Below are 17398 nucleotides of genomic sequence, written 5' to 3'. Positions count from 1 at the left end.
AGCTATTTTCCCACACCTCTGCTCCTGCTTCTTTTTAATCACACGGAGTCAGTAAGAGAGACATTCAGTTGTCTAGACTCTTCTATACAAAGTTGTTTACTGTGTCAATTTGTTGGGTTTTTTTTGTTTAATAATCACAAAAACAATACCTAGCTTTTATATAACACTTTTCGTCTGTAGATCTCAAAGCACTTTACTGTATTTCCATGCACCTACATTTTCATTTAGGTTGGGACCTTTAGAGAATGATCATCTTATCTATCTGTTCAGAAAGCATAACTAGGTATCAATGTGGATCAGAAAAGTGGTTTGAAAAATCCCTATACTTAGTCCTATTTTTGGCAAGTAGTGACTTCAGGAGCCAAGGAAAACAAGAAGAATTTAACTACACAAATATTCTTTTATCGGCTCCTTGCTTGGAGCCCTGGAAAACAGGTTTCCAGTTTTGTGGATGCTAGCATAGGAACTCAAAGCGAGATATAACCTTAGGTTATGTTTTTTTTTCATGTTAGAGTAACCTGCCACCCATTCACATGCCTATACATGTATTGTGGCATATATTTACTTTCCTAATCAGGTTTGTGTATCTTTCTTTATTTTTCCCCAAAACCCCCTTAATAATTTTTCATGATGGCAACTGTGTTGTCCTGGCTCTTCCTTCCAAACTCCCTACAGATAACTGAAGGTACTTTTGACATGCTAGAATAGTTAAACCTTGTAATTCCAGAAAAAAATGTTTACTTGTTTTCTTAGCATTCCTGGTAGAAATGTAGCTTTTTAAGATCACAGATTGTTCAGTTGGCTTTTTTTGATGGCAGAAGTGTCATAAGTTTTTGATAGGCATATATTTTTATAATAATGATTTCCAGGGCATTTTTTCTCCCCCTGTCCCTAGTGTTAGGGCTGAATCCAGGTCCCTTTGAAGTTAACAGATCCCAAGGCCTAAGGGACCATTATGATCATCTAGGCTGACCTCCTGTATAATACAGGCCACAGAAGTTCCCCAAAATAATTCCTAGAGCAGACCTTTTAGAAAAATATACAATCTTAATTAAAAATTGTCAATGATGAAGAATCCATCATGACCATTGGTAAATTGTTCCAAGGTTAATTACTCTCACCATTAAAAAATTATGCCTTATTTCCATTCTGAACGTGTGTAGCTTCAACTTCCAACCACTGGTTCTTGCTATACCTTTCTCTGCTAGATTGAAGAGCCCATTGTTAAATATTTGTTCCTCATGTAGATACTTATAGACTGTTATTAAGTCATCCCTTAACCTTCTCTTTAAACTAAATAGATTGAGCTCCCTGAGTCCATCACTATAAGGCATGTTTTCTAATCCTCTAAACACTCTTGTGGCTCTTCTCTGAACCCTCTCCAATTTATCAACTTTCTTCTTGAATTGGGGGCACCAGAACTGCACACCGTATTCCCATAGCAGTCACACAGGTGCCAAATATAGAGGTAAAATACCCTCTCTACTTCTACTCCAGATTCCCCTGTTTATTCATCCCAGACTCACATTAGCCCTTTTAGCCAGAACATCACACTGGGAACTCACGTTCAGCTGATTCTCCACTCAAATCTTTTTTAGAGTCATTGCTTCACAGGCTAGAGTCCCTCACTGTGGCCTACATTCTTTGTTCCTAGATGTATACATTTACATTTAACATATTAAAATACATATTGTTTGCTTGCACCCAGTTTACCAAGTGATCCTGATCGCTTTGAATCAGTGACCTGTCATCTTCATTATTTATCACTCCCCCAAATATTGTGTCATCTGAAAATTTTATCAGTGATGATTTTTTGTTTTCTTCCAGTCACTCATAAAAATGTTAAATAGCAATACCCAACCCCTGAGGGACCTACTGAAAACACACCTGTTTGATGGTGAGTCCCCATTTACAATTACATTTTGATACCTATCAGTTAGCCAATTTTTAATCCACTTAATCTATGCCATGTTAATTTTACATTTTATTTTTTTAATCAAAATGTTGTGCGATACCAAGTCAAATGCCTTACAAAAGTCTAAGTATATTACATCAACACTATTATCTTTATCAATCAAACTTGTTATCTCATAAAAAATCAAATTAGTTTGATATTTTGACATTCCCCAGGGTACAATCTGGACTGTTGAATAGCTGTCTCCTCAGTTCTCCAACCTGGGATGCTTTTTTTAACCCTACTTTACTGGTGAACAACCTGACCAAGTAACTTTCTCCCCGCTGCACAGTATTGAGTGTTTCTAGCTAGCCACTCATGAATTACACTGCAGAAGAACACCAGCAGATACTCTAGTCCCAGACTTTTCCCCAGAAATGTGCATCTTGTATTGCCAAGCACATCACTGAACAATGCAAGCTCAGATAAAGTCCGTCATTTCATCAATGGAAAAATATATACACCAGCTTTGTTATCCCAAATGGAGTTTCCCACACACAAACACTGGTTAGATAAAACAGTGAAACAAGTTTATCAACTACAGAAAGAAAAGCAAGACTACAAGTAATGACGCATAAAGGCAAGGACTGGTTACAGATTTTTTTTTAGAAAAACCCGCAAGATAAATACCTAACTTAATAAGCTAAGAGAACATAAAAGCAAAACGTTTCTCTCACCATAAGCTTACAGCAGTTTGTACTGGCTTACTTCAGCCAGGACTCCCTCCCCCCCCACCCCAGTTCAGTTCTTTAAGAGTTGTTGATTTCATTAGCAGAGATGGAGGAGGAGAGTGAGGTCAAGTGTTTTTCTCCCCTCTTTATATTCTTTTTCTTGTGCTAGATACATCCTTTCTGAATCATGGTGACAAACAGTCTTTTGTGGACATGAAGTTTGAACTGTCCTTGTGATGAAATGCAAATTTCTTGTTCATGCCTTATCCCCTGACAGAGAATGGCCACTTAAGCAGGTTGTAGTCGATTAACACCTGGTTGGGATGCCAATGTGTCTTTGTCTTTGAAAACTGGTTTGGGCCTGCTTTTCTAAGTCTGGAACATATTACAGCAATTTAAACAGTAGAAAATTATAACCTTACATACAATGCTGATACACATATTTTATCAGGACAATAATGTTCAGCAGATTGAGTTTTCCAATGATACTTCACAAGGCATACTTTGTACAAAATGTATCGTAGTCTTGTGAAAGTGATGATAATGGGGTATAGTCTGTCACAGACGGTAAACCTGAATTGATTTGCATTAATTTCATTACTCTCCTTTAGCTCTTTATTAATAGAGACCAACAACAGCTGCTCCATTATCTTGCCTGGGATCAATGTCAGGCTGACAGGCCTATAGGTATCCAGGTCATCCCATCTATCTTTTTTAAAAAGTTGGTATATTAGCTTTCATCCAGTCTTCTAAACTTCTCCAAGGCTTGTTGAAAATCAACAGTAATGTCTTCTCAACCAGCTCTTTTAAAACTCTTGGGTGAAAGTTATCTGGATCAGCAGATTTAAAAATGTCTAACTTTAGTAGCTTCTCTTTAACATCCTCCAGAGATACTAATGGAATGGAAAGAGTGTTCATCATCACCATGAGAGACTATATCATCACTTCCCTCCCAGCCCCAATACAGAACAGACATATTTATTGAACACGTCTGCCTTTTCTGCATTATTATTTATAATTCTACCATTTCCTTCTAATAACAGACCAATACCATTGTAAAGATGCTTTTTGTTCCTAATATATCTTAAAAATTTCTTCTTATTGTCCTTAACTCTGCTGGCCATAGATTTCTTCTTGTGTACCTTGGCTTCCTTTATCAATTTTCTACAATTCCTAACTTCTGATTTATATTCCTAGCTATCAACTTGCCCTTTCTCCCATTTGTTTTATATATATATAAATATATATATTTTTTTTACATGTCCCGCCACGTCCCATCTAAGCCAGGTTAGTTTTTTAACCAGTATGGCCTTCTTCCTCTAGACACTTTTTGGGCATCTAGCAAGTTGTTTTTAAATGATTCCAAGTATCATTCCAATTTTTCTGGTTAAATTCTTCCCTCACAGCTGATTTGGCTCATAATTGTTTGAAATTGTCCTTATTAAAGCACAAACTCTATACATTATTGGTCTGGACTTCATTCTGCTTCCACATTATAAATGTGATCAAGTGATAATCACTTGTACCTAAGCTACCCATTAATTTTTAGTTCTGTGATCTGTTCCTTTTTATTTGTTAGGACAAGGTCTAATAAAAACCTCCCCCATGTTGGCTGCAACATGTTTTGAGTTAGGAAATTGTTATCTATAATGTTTATAAATTCCAAGGATGTTTTAGTACTGGCAGTATTAGAACTCCTGCAGATGTCATTAAAATTGAAGTCGCCCATGATCACACACTCCTCCCCACACCCTGGTGTTTAAGTAAGTAGTCATCCTGTTCCCTAGTGTGATTTGGTGGTCTGTAGCAGACATCAGCAGTACCCCATCTTGAACTATATCTGTTAGGATATTGATCCATAAGAATTCAAGATCATTTTCTTCCAAGTTACCAGTGACTTGAAAACAGGTAATGTCATAGCGTGCCACTGCCCTTCCTCTTGTGACCACTTGAACCTTTCTAAATAGGTTATAATCATTGACTTTAATATTCCAGTCATGGGAATCATCCCACTAGGTTTCAGTAATATCAATTAGATTGAATTTTTGCTTATAAATGAGTAATTCAAATTCCTCTTGTTTGTTACCTAAGTTTCTAGCATTGGTGTATAGGCAATTCAGGAACTTTTTCTCCATGTCCTTTGGTTTCTTGAATATTGTCCACATCTCTAATTTATGCTGAGTGCTCATATTTTTCCTATTTTCCTTCTCCCCTTTTGCTATTAGTTTAACCCCCTCCAGACTACACTAGCCAACTTGTCCCTCGGGGGACTGGTTCCCCTTCTACTGAGGTAAAGGCCATTCAAACTGTACAGCCCCCTCTCCCCATAGAAGGTTGGACCAGTGTTCTACAAAACCAAAACTCTACAACATTTACTAGCCAGTAATTCACTTCCAGAATCTTCTTCCTTTGCTCATGGGACAGGAAGGATCTCAGAGAAGATTGCTTGGACATTCTTCTTCAGCATGCTTCTGAGTTCCCTGAAATCATCTACTAGCTGTGAGATATCCCATGACACAGTGTCATTAATGCTGGTGTGAACCATCACCAATGGATCCTGGCCCATCAGCTTCAGAAGCCTATCCAATCTTAGAGTGACATTTTGTGTCTTGGCTCTGGTAGCATGCTGTCCTGTTGTTCACCTGTTTCTTGCAGAATGGAGACACTCTTGGAGTCTTTGGATTGACCCCTTATTTATAAGGTTGTACTGTTCTAGGATGAAATACTTTCCATTCCTCTTGCTGGCAAAACTCACCTTCATTTCACTGGGAGTTTGACACATACAGAACTATTAGGTTGGGCCACAACGGTCAAATTCTGTTCTTTGATGTATGTGCCAGACACCCACGGAAATCAGTGAAACATGCACATCTAAGGATGCAGTCTCATTGAGCTTGACAAAGTGAAATTAGATATAGATCTACTAAATAGTTAGTTAGTTAGTTTTTCTTATCCAAGATGTAATCATTGTATTCTGAGCCAAATGTATCCTGAGTTCTTCAGCTTTGATATTAATTAACTAAGCAGGTGGATTGAGAGGACCAAGACTGTGTGTGTGGTGACAGGATGGGAATGGAGTGAGCTCCTAACGCAACCACATCGATTATGAATATTTGAATGACAATTTATAAAGGCCGCCAGTACACAGGAGGGATTTTAATATCAACAGTGCATTTGTTCAGAACTAACTAGAATCGGTGTACAAATCCTTCTGTTCTGATTGGCCTATTAATGGCTCCCAGTCAGTTAGGGTACAAATATTTGAGAAATTAACAGCCATTCAGAAATTAACTGTATAGTTGTCCTGTGCATTTCCATTGTATAGATGACAGTCAAGAGTCCCAAGGAATTGTAAATCTAAAACTTTCTATTTTTTTCTTAACTCTAATTTGGGATTCAATCCTGTAACTAACCTCTCAAAAAACTCAGGCCTAAATGTTCCACTGAAACAACAAACCCAGACTTTGCAAGATCAAAAAAACCAAGAATCATGATATTTAGCATGAGATGCACAACAACCAACAAACTACTACTGTTGGAAAAAACCTATGAAGAAATATTTAAAAAAAATACTTATTGCCAAATTAAGTATATCTTTGAAGATCTGGAAGTTAGGTCCCAGATTTTTATAGATATTTAGGCATTGCCAGCCCCAGAATCAGGGAACCCAGAATCATACCCTATCTCCTCAACTGCATCCAGCATGCACACTATGTGTATTAAATAATATATGCATATAAAATATGTTAGGATTATGCAATGTATAAAGAATGTACCATATGTCATACAAAATAAGACTGAACAAGGTACATGAACAAATATTGTACAGCATATGGTGATCTAAATATTATCTTTATCTATAAATAGGATCTGAAATATCTGATTTAAAATAAGGAAAGGCTTAACATAATAGCAATTTAGGGGGAAATGTGTGTCATTAAAAGTTTTTGATGTCAGTGAGGCAAAATACCATTTCAATACCTAGTTTTAATATGTACTTTTCAAAATAAATCATCTAATATTTTCATGGCAGGTATAGAATTTTATGATTTTTTGATGATGATTGTGGTATTGGGATTCATATTTTATAGACAGCACTAATAACATACCATGCTCCAGAAAAAAAAATCTTCAAGAAATTGTAGTGGGGGTGAAATTAGGCAGAAGCTAAAATTTATATAATTTAACATTTCAGGTACATTTTACCTTTCCATTTAGAATAGCTACTGATATATTCACAGGCTGGATTGCTTTGCATTAGATGTCTAAAATAGAATACAGTAAACTCCCTTATTTCCAGTCGTGATTGCAAAGTTGGGGAATTAACTGCTTTGCTGAATGCCAAGCAATATAAGTTTATCCATAACTCTGTTTTTACTGAGATACATGCTATGCTTCTGTTAATTACTGATGGGTGTCCAGTGCAGATTACCATCAAAAAGCCTCTGGCCCAGGTTTTGTCAATCCAAGTGAAAGTCTACCCTATGGGATGTCCATACTGCATGCTACTTTCGGCAGTGTGTAGAGTACATACCTGCACAGGCCCCCAGCGCTCAGGCATAAACAGCAGTGTAGCCCGTGAGGCATGGTTAGGCAAGTAGAATAAATACATGCCAGAAGGGTCTGGGTATGTACGTGATAGTCCCAGCTGGGAAAGGCTCTGGCACGGGGGAGATTCTGAAGTCTTTCCCTGCTGCCTCCCTTTCACCAACATGCTTAGCTACACATCGCAGCCTGCTTTTCACTCTGGCATGTGTACCTGTATACTACATGCCATCATCAGTGGGGTGTAGCCTAGACCTAGCCTATCTGGATCACTGTTGTTTGGGGCTCTGTATTGCTTATCAGTGAAAATACCCAGGCTACTTAACTTCATAGAGTCCCATATACTGTATGACTATTGATAATGCCATTGTGACCCCAAAGAACATAGAGTGGTGGTGTTCTCTGCATGGCGAACCCCACAGCAGTGATTGGAATCCCTGTGAGTTTCCACTCATGGATTTTCCATTGTGGGAAGGGTTCCTCCATTCTAGAAATGGGGTTCAGACCCTAAAACAAGTGGATTCCTCATCCATATCCAGGGTGAAGCTCCTGTTTCCTCCCAGTAGGTGTGCCCTAGCCTGAAACTGAGCTGCTAGGGATTTTTCTTCCCCACCCCATCCTACTTCCCCCAGAACTAGCTTTTCCTTAGGAAGCTGCATGTTTCAATGGGAGAGAGTAGGTAAGTAGAATGCCTGCTCTGGCCTACTAAAGCCCTCTGAGGATTTGATGTTGGGGGAAATGATGTCATAGAGAAGGCAAGCTTTTCTTGCTGCTCTTCCCCACCCCCTCCACTCCCCACCGCCTGAGCAGTACAGACAAATCACTCCTGCATCTATTTAATAAATAAGATCAGTCAGAATTGGAGCTGCTGAGTTGACTTTGAGGCAAAAATGTCTTCTCTAATTGTTTTAGCTCATTTTGCTCACTAAGGCCCAGGAAGTGCTTGATGAGCTGCTAGTAAAAGCTAGTGGGGGAACAATTATTATTGGATATTATTTGCCCTGTAAGTTCTGCAGAACGAAATCAGGTAAATCCTACTTATCTGCACGTTAATTGCTCCTAACACGAATTACAGAGGGTGGATGGAGGACAGGCAGTTTGCAGGGTAGAGTGAGGATACTCTAGGTCAGACAGGGAAAGGGGTATTGGAGGTGGCAGATCTGTGCAGAGCTGCCCTCAAAGTTAGGTGAAGCTGCTGGTTCCTCTGGTGTCAGCCAGTCTACCAGATCTACCCACATTCTGACAGCAGAGCTGAGCTTCTCTCTTGCTTTGGCAAGAAATCTTACACTTTTAAATGTTTAAACTTCATAGAAGTGGAGCTCTCTGTTGTCAGAACTTGGAGGTTTTGGACATCCCAGAGACCTTGAGTTCATTAGGTGTTTACTGGCTTACGCAAGGGAGAGCTCTTTTTTTTTAATGGGTTGGTGTGTATAATTCTAAAGAAATATAATGGATATTTACACATCTGTCTCTATAATCTGAATGAAAAAAACATACCTAACCCCTGACAAGTGTTGTTGGGTAATGGCCAGATTAGGATGCAGAAGAAACCCTTCCCCTTCCCTCCTCTTGCATGTTTGATCAGCAGCCAGGCACAGCCACACATGCCCCATGAAGCACAAGACACCCCAAAGGGGCAGAGAGGGCTATGGTGCTGTTCCCTCCTAAACACAGGTTGTACATGCAAGGGCAGGGAGGGGGGTGTTTATGAAGAAGGAGTATAGCAGCGAGTGTGTTCCCTGCATACTGTTGAGCCCTGGAAGAAAATCTGCTTTTAGGGGCAGAATTCCTTTTGAAGCGCCCCGGGGTAGCATAGCTCAGCACCGCCGCAGTGTGGGTCTAAAGTGGCATAAGTGATCCCTAAATAATCTGTGTTACTTTAACATATGTATTTACCTACTGTACCTTGATGGTCCCAAGGAGTCATTACAGTCAGTATATAGTCATGGTGCTCTTTTAAAATTCTCTAAGTACATATTTATCTGATTGAGTTAATAACATGGTCTAGCAGTGTATCCGTCACACTTCCACTGAGCCTAGTTAATTCACTGGGTTCTTCCCAGTGGGTGATCTCCCTTCCTGTATGTTCTGCAATACATGATCCATAATAAGGTGAGATAAGGACAGAGTGTTGCAAACTGTATTCTGAATGCTGAACTCACCATAACGTGCACTTACAGGGGCTCTTTCTTACGTTCCCTTTTGGTATCAGTAACAATAAAAGCAGCAGCAGCAGCTTTAGAGAGTATATAAAAAGTGCACTGCCTTTCCAAAGTGGATTGATGATTACTTATAGCATTAAATATCTCTAGAAAGTACATATGGGGAGAAATAGAAGAAGAAGAAAGAATGGGTTTATATTATTAATGGGAAGAATTCATACATCTCCTTCATTCTTACTCATTTAAACAGTCTTGTTATTGCAGCTCTACCAGTATTCAGTAATTAAGTAGGTTTTAGATTGCAATATCTTTTTTTCCTATTTTAACAAATGTAATAGCTTGCAACCATTTGTGTGTAGGGTTCAAAGAGTCTTTGGATGTCATGAAAATGTTACATTTACCCCACTGTTACTTATACCTATCTAATATACTTAACATGGGGAATACTACAAATACCACAGTAACTTTAATTACTTTGTGCAGTAAATACTTGAGCTGGTCAAAAAATGAGGGAGTGGGGAGAGGAGGAGGAAAAGGAAGGTGGAGGGGGAAATATTGCAAGCATTTTTGCAAAAAATGTCTTTTTTTCTTAGTTTAAAAGTTTTACATTTTTAAAATGTTTATCGACTCCAGCTAAGTACCAAGATTTTAATGGCGGGGCCTTTTAAAAGCTACTTTCAAAGCTGATCCTTTTCTTTCACCATTGAATTATTTTCAAAATAAAAGGAATATTGGTAAGAAATTGGACTTTATTTCCTGGCCCTTGACTCTGGAAATGGGTCAGGATGCCAAAGGACAGTACCCCTGTTACATGAAAGGAGTCAGTGTATCCATCAACTCTAGTAGCTACTGTTAAACTCTTTTGGGGGCCTCATTTTCAGAGATGGCTCCTGTGTGTGTAGACACAAAATCATGCCCTCATGTCTTTGACCTACAGTGCATCATGGGGAAAACTGAGTAGTTACAACACCAGTCAGATATCTGCCTTAATATTTGTAAGTGGAAATTTTTACAGGTGCAAAATCACATCCATAAAAGGAGAGATCAGGTTGCAGTCCAAATGATGCAACTCTAACTCCCAAATTAAACATTTAACAGACTCAGGTCAGGGCATAATTTGAAACTGATTGTTACATCAAAGGTCCATGGAGCAGGAATAAAATTATGCCTTTATCAGTCTCTGTTGGCTTTAAGCTGAGGAATAATATTTTCTTTGAACTTTGACCTAACCAAAGAAAGGTTGTGCTGCTATTGTTAACAACATACTATAGCCAAATGTAAATGCAACCAGAGATTCAAAATTAGGTGTTTGCAAAGCAGTATCGTAGTCATCTTTTACAATGGCAGAGAATAAGGTTTGGGTATGTCAGAGTGGGCAGTTTTTGTCCTCAATAAGTCAGAAGTCTGTTTTGAATGTGTACATACATCTGTGATCACAAAAGTCTGAGGGCTGGGAACCTGAATTATTCCGTTTGTGAGTCAGATTTGATGCAAGGCAGACGTGGTGTATTTCCCTACATTGTTCTACCCTTCAACTCTGACTTAGAAGGGTGATTTTATTGAGCTTTCAGGGCCATATTTTTGAAACTGTTCAACAGCGAGCAGCTTCTATTGGGGAAAAAATCTTTTAAAAAACAGAATAATAAAAACATGCCTTTATGTCTTTAACTATATAATAATTCATGCTGTATGCTATACATTTCAATTATCAAAACACACTGAAATGCATTTAAATTAATTGGCCATTACTTTTTTGACTGTCAATGAACCACATAGGGAAAACATTTAAAAAAAATAAAAATCCCACAGAAAATATATACCAAGCCTTCATTTTAGGGCTAAAATCCTTGGAACAAATCCGCTAGAATTACACCTTCTCTGGCAAATAGCAGCAATTAGGATAGATGCCCTCCTCTAACTCTGAGCCATGCAGCTTGGGTGACAAATATGTCAAATTAATACATCACCAGGTATGAAAGCGCAGTTAGAATTTGACTGAGGTACTTCCAGCCTGAGAAAGGGAACGATTTATCAATGCAAACTTAATAACATCTATTTGAATCTAACTAAAAATCAATATTTCATTACCAAATTGTTAGTGAGAATGAAGAAAAATTGCGGAAGTCGGGCAGTTTGGTGGAAGAGAAGCATCAGGAGTTCAATGTGAAGACGGAATGATTCATGAGGCCAACCCAGTGGAAGGGTGAAGGAGGACGAATGCAAAAAACTTGGAGGGCCCTCTCTCTTGTGACCTTGGCAGTCAGAGAGAAAAAAAATACAAGAAAATGAAAGTGACTGTCAACTCCCAACAGGGATGGATCACACCATAAATCAAGCATAGCCCTGAGAGAGAATAGGGGCTTAGGGCGGGGGATTTATTGTCGAGAGGGAAACAGTTGGTTAATTTAACTCTTTGAACCTTGGATGCCTTTTATTTGTACTTTAGGGGAGTTCATAAAACATACGTGAATCTTTTCTCTTTGAAACAGTTTACATAAAAATATGCCAAGAGCCGATAAATGGTGAAAGATTACTTTCCATTGGCTAAGATTTAAAGTACAGTATCAATAAGCATTTCCTTGAGACTCGGCAAAGAGAAAAACGAGAGAATGAGGCTTCCCTAACACAAAACTAAATCACTTGGTAGGGAGGCCTAATCCATGAAAGGTGTGGTTGGGTTTTTTTGTTGGTTTGGGTTTTTTTTTTGTGATTTGCAGAAAAAATATAGATTTAAGCACATTCATATTTCTATTACTGAGATAATGTATTGATCTTAACAGGAAGCCAGAACCATTTTTTTTAAACCTATGCTACAACTAAAACCTATAGTTTTTTTTAATCTAAATATTGGTTAGTTTTTTAAATATGTTCTCTGACAACATTTTTCGGGATAAGAAAAATGACAAATATACAGGAATTTGTAACTGCCCTTTAATAATGGCTTAAGGAGAATCACAGATGATGTGAACATTACATCTGTCAACAGTAAATTAAAACATAGTCTATGAGCATTTTATTTGCTGAACTGTGACACACAGCACCACCTCTATTTTCCCATCAGACCTCTCTTTCTGTCCTGATTGAATCTTCCTTCTATTGATGGTTAAGGTGGTCTCCTTAGTGGGCCAATTTCAGAGGCCAGTCTTTCATTTTCAGCTGGAATGGATTGAAAATGAAGTATCTGGATTTCCAAACAGACATCTTAATGGATGCATCACTCCATCCCATTTGGGGAAAAGCAAGCCCTCCATATCAGCACATCTACAAGATGCTCTGTGAGGCACAGTTCGGGTACATATTGGTGGAAATGTGTGAACTAGAGTCCATTTGCTTTTTTCTGTGAATTGAAGAATGGTAGAATAAATATTACATTTTGTTTATTATTTAGACATATTACAGAATATTTTAAGTACATTACTCAGGCTCTTTAAGACAAGAGCTTATTCTGATGTTAGCTGGTCCACTTAGGCCAGTCTCTGTGGATCAGAGCTCTGCGTTGGAGACTTATTTTCAAAGGAGCTCAGCACATTGGGCTGTCTGGCCATCATTGTCACAGTGGGAACTGCTGGGTTCTGTGCACTCTTGAAAATCTGGTCCAGTTTGCATTGTGAAGATGTAGGCTGGGAATAAACTAGCCACATGGGTCCTTCAAAACAACTGCAGGACTGTTGGTGTGCTGAACTGCAATGCCACCATGGGAAGATGATACTTCCAGGAATGGGAGTCACATTCACCAGGCAATAAGCAATTCTCACACTGCAAGAGCATCTTCACAAGTAACATTGCATTTTATTACTGAGTAAAGGGCTTGGTTGGTTAGTTGGGTGCTTGGGTTATTTTTTTTATAGAGGGGTGGGGCTGGAGAAGGAGGGTCACAAATATGACAACAAAGTGAGGGTTACAAATATGTGCCATCTAGGTGATTCAGAAAATGGATAAAATACCAGAGGCAAAATACTTGTTGGCCTCTGCATGTTCAGTAATTCCCATATTTTTTCCTATATATAGGATTCATATCAAGACTTCACATGAAAATTTGCAGGTCTAATCAAGGTCAGAAGAACATTTAAAAAAAAAAACTAGAACAGGAAAAGGCCATCAGGACCAATGTTTCTCTTCCTTTTTGCCTCCTGTCTTAATGCTGGAACTTAGCTCTAATTGCCATTTATTTTTTATTGCTCTCACTATGTTTCACATATAATGTTTATATAAATTGCGGGGGGAGGAGGAGTGAAGAAACACCAGGAAATGGAATGCAATTGGAGTATGTGAGATATGGCTTTTTTCTTCTTTATCACCGTTTCCTAGCAGTACTTACCGCATGGATATTAATTTATTGTTGAGAGTGCTGCAGAAGTGTGGTTCCTTGTATTCTGTTGAAGGTTTGATGTACATTCCAGATGGCCACCATGTGATCAACCCAGCCACAGGCAAATAGGATATTTCTTTGTGTCTAGATCTGATTTCTTGGCCAAATCCATACATGTCTAATCTTTGCCCATAAGCCTGCATTCATTCATTCTTGTGTTCTTTTTCTAAGACATGTGTAACAGCTCCACAACATTCAGATCTTGCACATAGGCAATGATGATGACTGCAAACATGTAAATTCTGTTTACATGGAAGACTCTGCTGAATGCAAATAATAATTATCCAAATCACAAAAATATATCTTTCTGGCCTTCTTAGCAGAACAACAATTCCTCTCTGAAAAAAGAAGGTTTTAAAATTTGTATAAGATGGGTTTCAGTGCATTGATACCATGCTGCTTTAAGAACTAAATGCTTTGATTTTGTGTGTGAGGAACTGTGAAACATTGCTCATGAAAGTCCCTGAGCAAAGGCCTTGTAGTATCCCTGCTTTGGTGCAAGGTTTTGATGCATATGGATGGGGGACTCTCTCTGAATATCACAAACCTTCTCCCCACCTCCAAAAAGGCAAATTTCAGATTACCCAAATTCTACATTCCAAAGTACAATAGTAGAAACAACAACATGAAAACCTTCTGAATCAAGCTGCCATGTAGTCACATTTATATTTCCTGATAATTTCCTAATTTTCTTTCAAAGCACCTCTCAATAATATGAACTGTAAAAATCGTTCGATTTCTGCAATGTGTTAAGAAAATATGGGGAGGGGGGAATTAAGAAGGCTCTATGTTTTATTATTCTGTTCATAAAGCACTACAGAACTATAACTGCAGCACAGAAAAGAAACAGACACTGTAGTGTCTGAGGTATTCTGTGCCATAAACTCCCATAATAGAAACAGATGGTAAAAACGCCTTGCAAGTAAAGAAACTACTGTACATGCAGCTCTATCCTAATGTATGAAGAGATTCAGGCCTGACACTTAAAGGAATACATTTGGAGTTATGCCAGTACTACTCTATAATTTAGCAGTTGGTATTAGAGATAAGAGAACCCACAACATTGAGTTTAGAATACTTTAGAACTTCTCTGAAGCAGAACCTTTTGGAACATCTTAAAGGGTAGTCATTTTTGGCTACTCAATGATAAGCAAAACAATCATTTTGTGGGGAACTTCCCCCAAACTCTGAATAAACAGAGCATATTGGAAAGTTCTAAAATGTCTGTGAACCTAGATAGAGCTTGTCAAGATTTCCTTGTCTCTATTAGGTATTTATCCAAATATCTAATGTGACCTAAGGAGAGCTGTGTGGCAAAAATCACACCCGTAGTGAAACTGGCAAAGATATTGTATTCATTTTTGGAGCCTAGCTAAAGAAATGTCACTTATTTCACCTGGCATTGTTTCACTAGTTTTGCCATGAGTGAAAGGAAATATAATGTGTGCATTGCACTGGAGGGGGAGCTGAAGGTCAGAAGTGAAATATAGCTTTCTGCAGCACTTGGTCTCAGTCTGAATGTTACCTACATTATCATCAGAGCTCACTGTCATAATGGGGAGACCTTGTCACAGGAGGGAGGTCACCTAGAAGCTGGAAGAAAAATTGGGGGAAAAATACTAAATAAGATAGACTAAAAAGAAGCAAGCCTTGTATATCTGCACTCCCAAACTTCTTTTGTGTGTTTGAGAACCGTAAATTATCAGCAAGAGACATTCTTGTCCTCTAAAAACTATGAAATTCCAGTGATGCCATGGGTTTTAGGTGCTGCTCTTCTAACTTTTTTGTAAATTTGTTATTGGTGTCTTTCCACCGGTGTGTCTGCCTTTGACCCTTATGCTTCCTTGATGGCTGGGATTTATAAACTTCAATTCTATTTCAGTACAGCAGCTTTCTGATATTTGGGGCAGGGGAGGGAGGTGAATATCAGATTGTTTTAATTAGAAAACAGACCATGACAAATAAACTTTGATCTGTGTCCCTGGGACCTTTCATCTAAGGGTTTCAAAGAGCTTTACAAACAATCATGAGTTCATGTTGAATGTGTAGCCAAAGACAAAAAAGAAACAAACATTCCCTTGTCCTTTCCCTGTCTGCCTCACAAGCCAGTCAAACCTTGTGATCCCCTGGGTGTAAATGTAGATCTAAATTTTGTGTGAGAGAAGGCTTGTACTTTATTAAACTAGGTACAGAGCTCAGGTAAGTGTATCTCTTCTCTGTGAGAACCAGTTGCCATTAGCATTATGCTCAGCCTATCTGTCCATAATGTTAATAGATGTTTATACTGGTATCTAAGGGCCAGATTTATGAAGGAATTTGGGACTTAGACATCTAAGTAACTTTAAAAAGCTGGCCCTAAGTGCTTGGAGACTCAAATTGGGATCATGTGACCCTTATCTGGGGACCTCTCCTTTGAGTTTCATAATGGATTCCCTAGCACACAGTTTTAAAAAAACTCACACTTAGAGACTGCAAAAGATTTTGCTTCTTCTTTCATGGAAAGATTATATGGCTCAAACCACCTCTCTTTCACTTGAAATACATTTAGTTTCATTTCTGCCTGAGAACCCACAGCCAGCCATGTTGTGTGTGGTTTCAGGTTTCCTAATGAAAAGTTTGAACAACTCTAGATTTAAGTTACTTTGTATTTTCCAAGTATCAGATGTTGCTGTTTCACAAGCAGGTGTTAATAGGCAGCAGTGCAAAACGTAAGTGCTACTTTGGTGCTACCTCTAGGAGTGATCTGATGGCGATCTCAAATGAAGGAGTGAAAGTAAGGAAAATGAGGTAAATACTTTAAAACCTTTTTACTGGAATCTATAATTTCTCTTTTATATCCATGTAGTTATATTTGAAAATAGCCTTTTATCTCTGTGGTTCCTTCAAAATTTTGTGTCAATTTGCTAGCTTTTTTTTTTAAGTGACGTGTTGGCCATGTAACTCTACTAGAAATAGTAGTAGAAGCATATTTTCAGGTTTTTTATAGGCAACATGAAACTTAGGAAAATTGCCCTGTTTTTTATGTACTTAATCTTTCACTTGTATCACTGTGGCACTTGAAGGTCTGGGCTTTTCCTAACCTAAGACTGAAGAATATGAAAACATTGATGTGATGTTTTGGTGAATTTACATGCCCCAATTCCTCCCGGGGTGGGGAGTTTGTGCCGTCCAGAGGTTGACTTGGGGCTTGCCCTAATTGGTTCAGGGCCTGCCTAAACTTTTGTTTGGATACCCATGACCACTCTGGGTGTTGCAGTTGCTGTGGAACATGAGATACAAGCTCATGCTAACTGTGAATGCACACACATGCCACCATGATCCAGAATGACCCGTATACTGAGGACTCTTGCGTGGAAATATGTGAGGAGGTTACAGTATAGGGTACTTTGTTCCTGGCAGGGACAGTTTTCTGTGGCTAGTGTATTTCTCAGGCCATGGTAGTTTATGGTTCCTTGCAATGATTCAAAGAGGCCACAGCCACAAATAGTCCCATTATGTGGACAACTGCAATAAGAACTGGGATGAGAATGAACAAACTCACTTCAGTTGTAATGCAAAGTGGAGGTGATTCGTTGATTCCTGGAATAAGCCTAAATTAAAGGTTGCCATTTGACAATAAAAGCTACTACTATCGATCTTTGCTATGAGTATGATTTAGGCAAGTGGCACCTTGATTATGGTATGTGAGTGCATGCTG

General features: G+C 38.5%; 1 long non-coding RNA gene across 1 annotated transcript in view; it reads left to right on the top strand.

The window, feature by feature from the left end:
• The window catches only part of LOC117886860, a 163438-nt gene that overhangs the window by 3834 nt on the left and 142206 nt on the right, over positions 1 to 17398 (top strand). The gene's annotated exons all lie outside the window — the stretch shown is intronic.

Source organism: Trachemys scripta, chromosome 13 (assembly GCF_013100865.1).
Source record: "Trachemys scripta elegans isolate TJP31775 chromosome 13, CAS_Tse_1.0, whole genome shotgun sequence".
In the NCBI taxonomy this organism is placed as follows: Eukaryota; Metazoa; Chordata; order Testudines; family Emydidae; genus Trachemys; species Trachemys scripta.
This window is presented reverse-complemented; position numbering and strand designations above follow the sequence as displayed.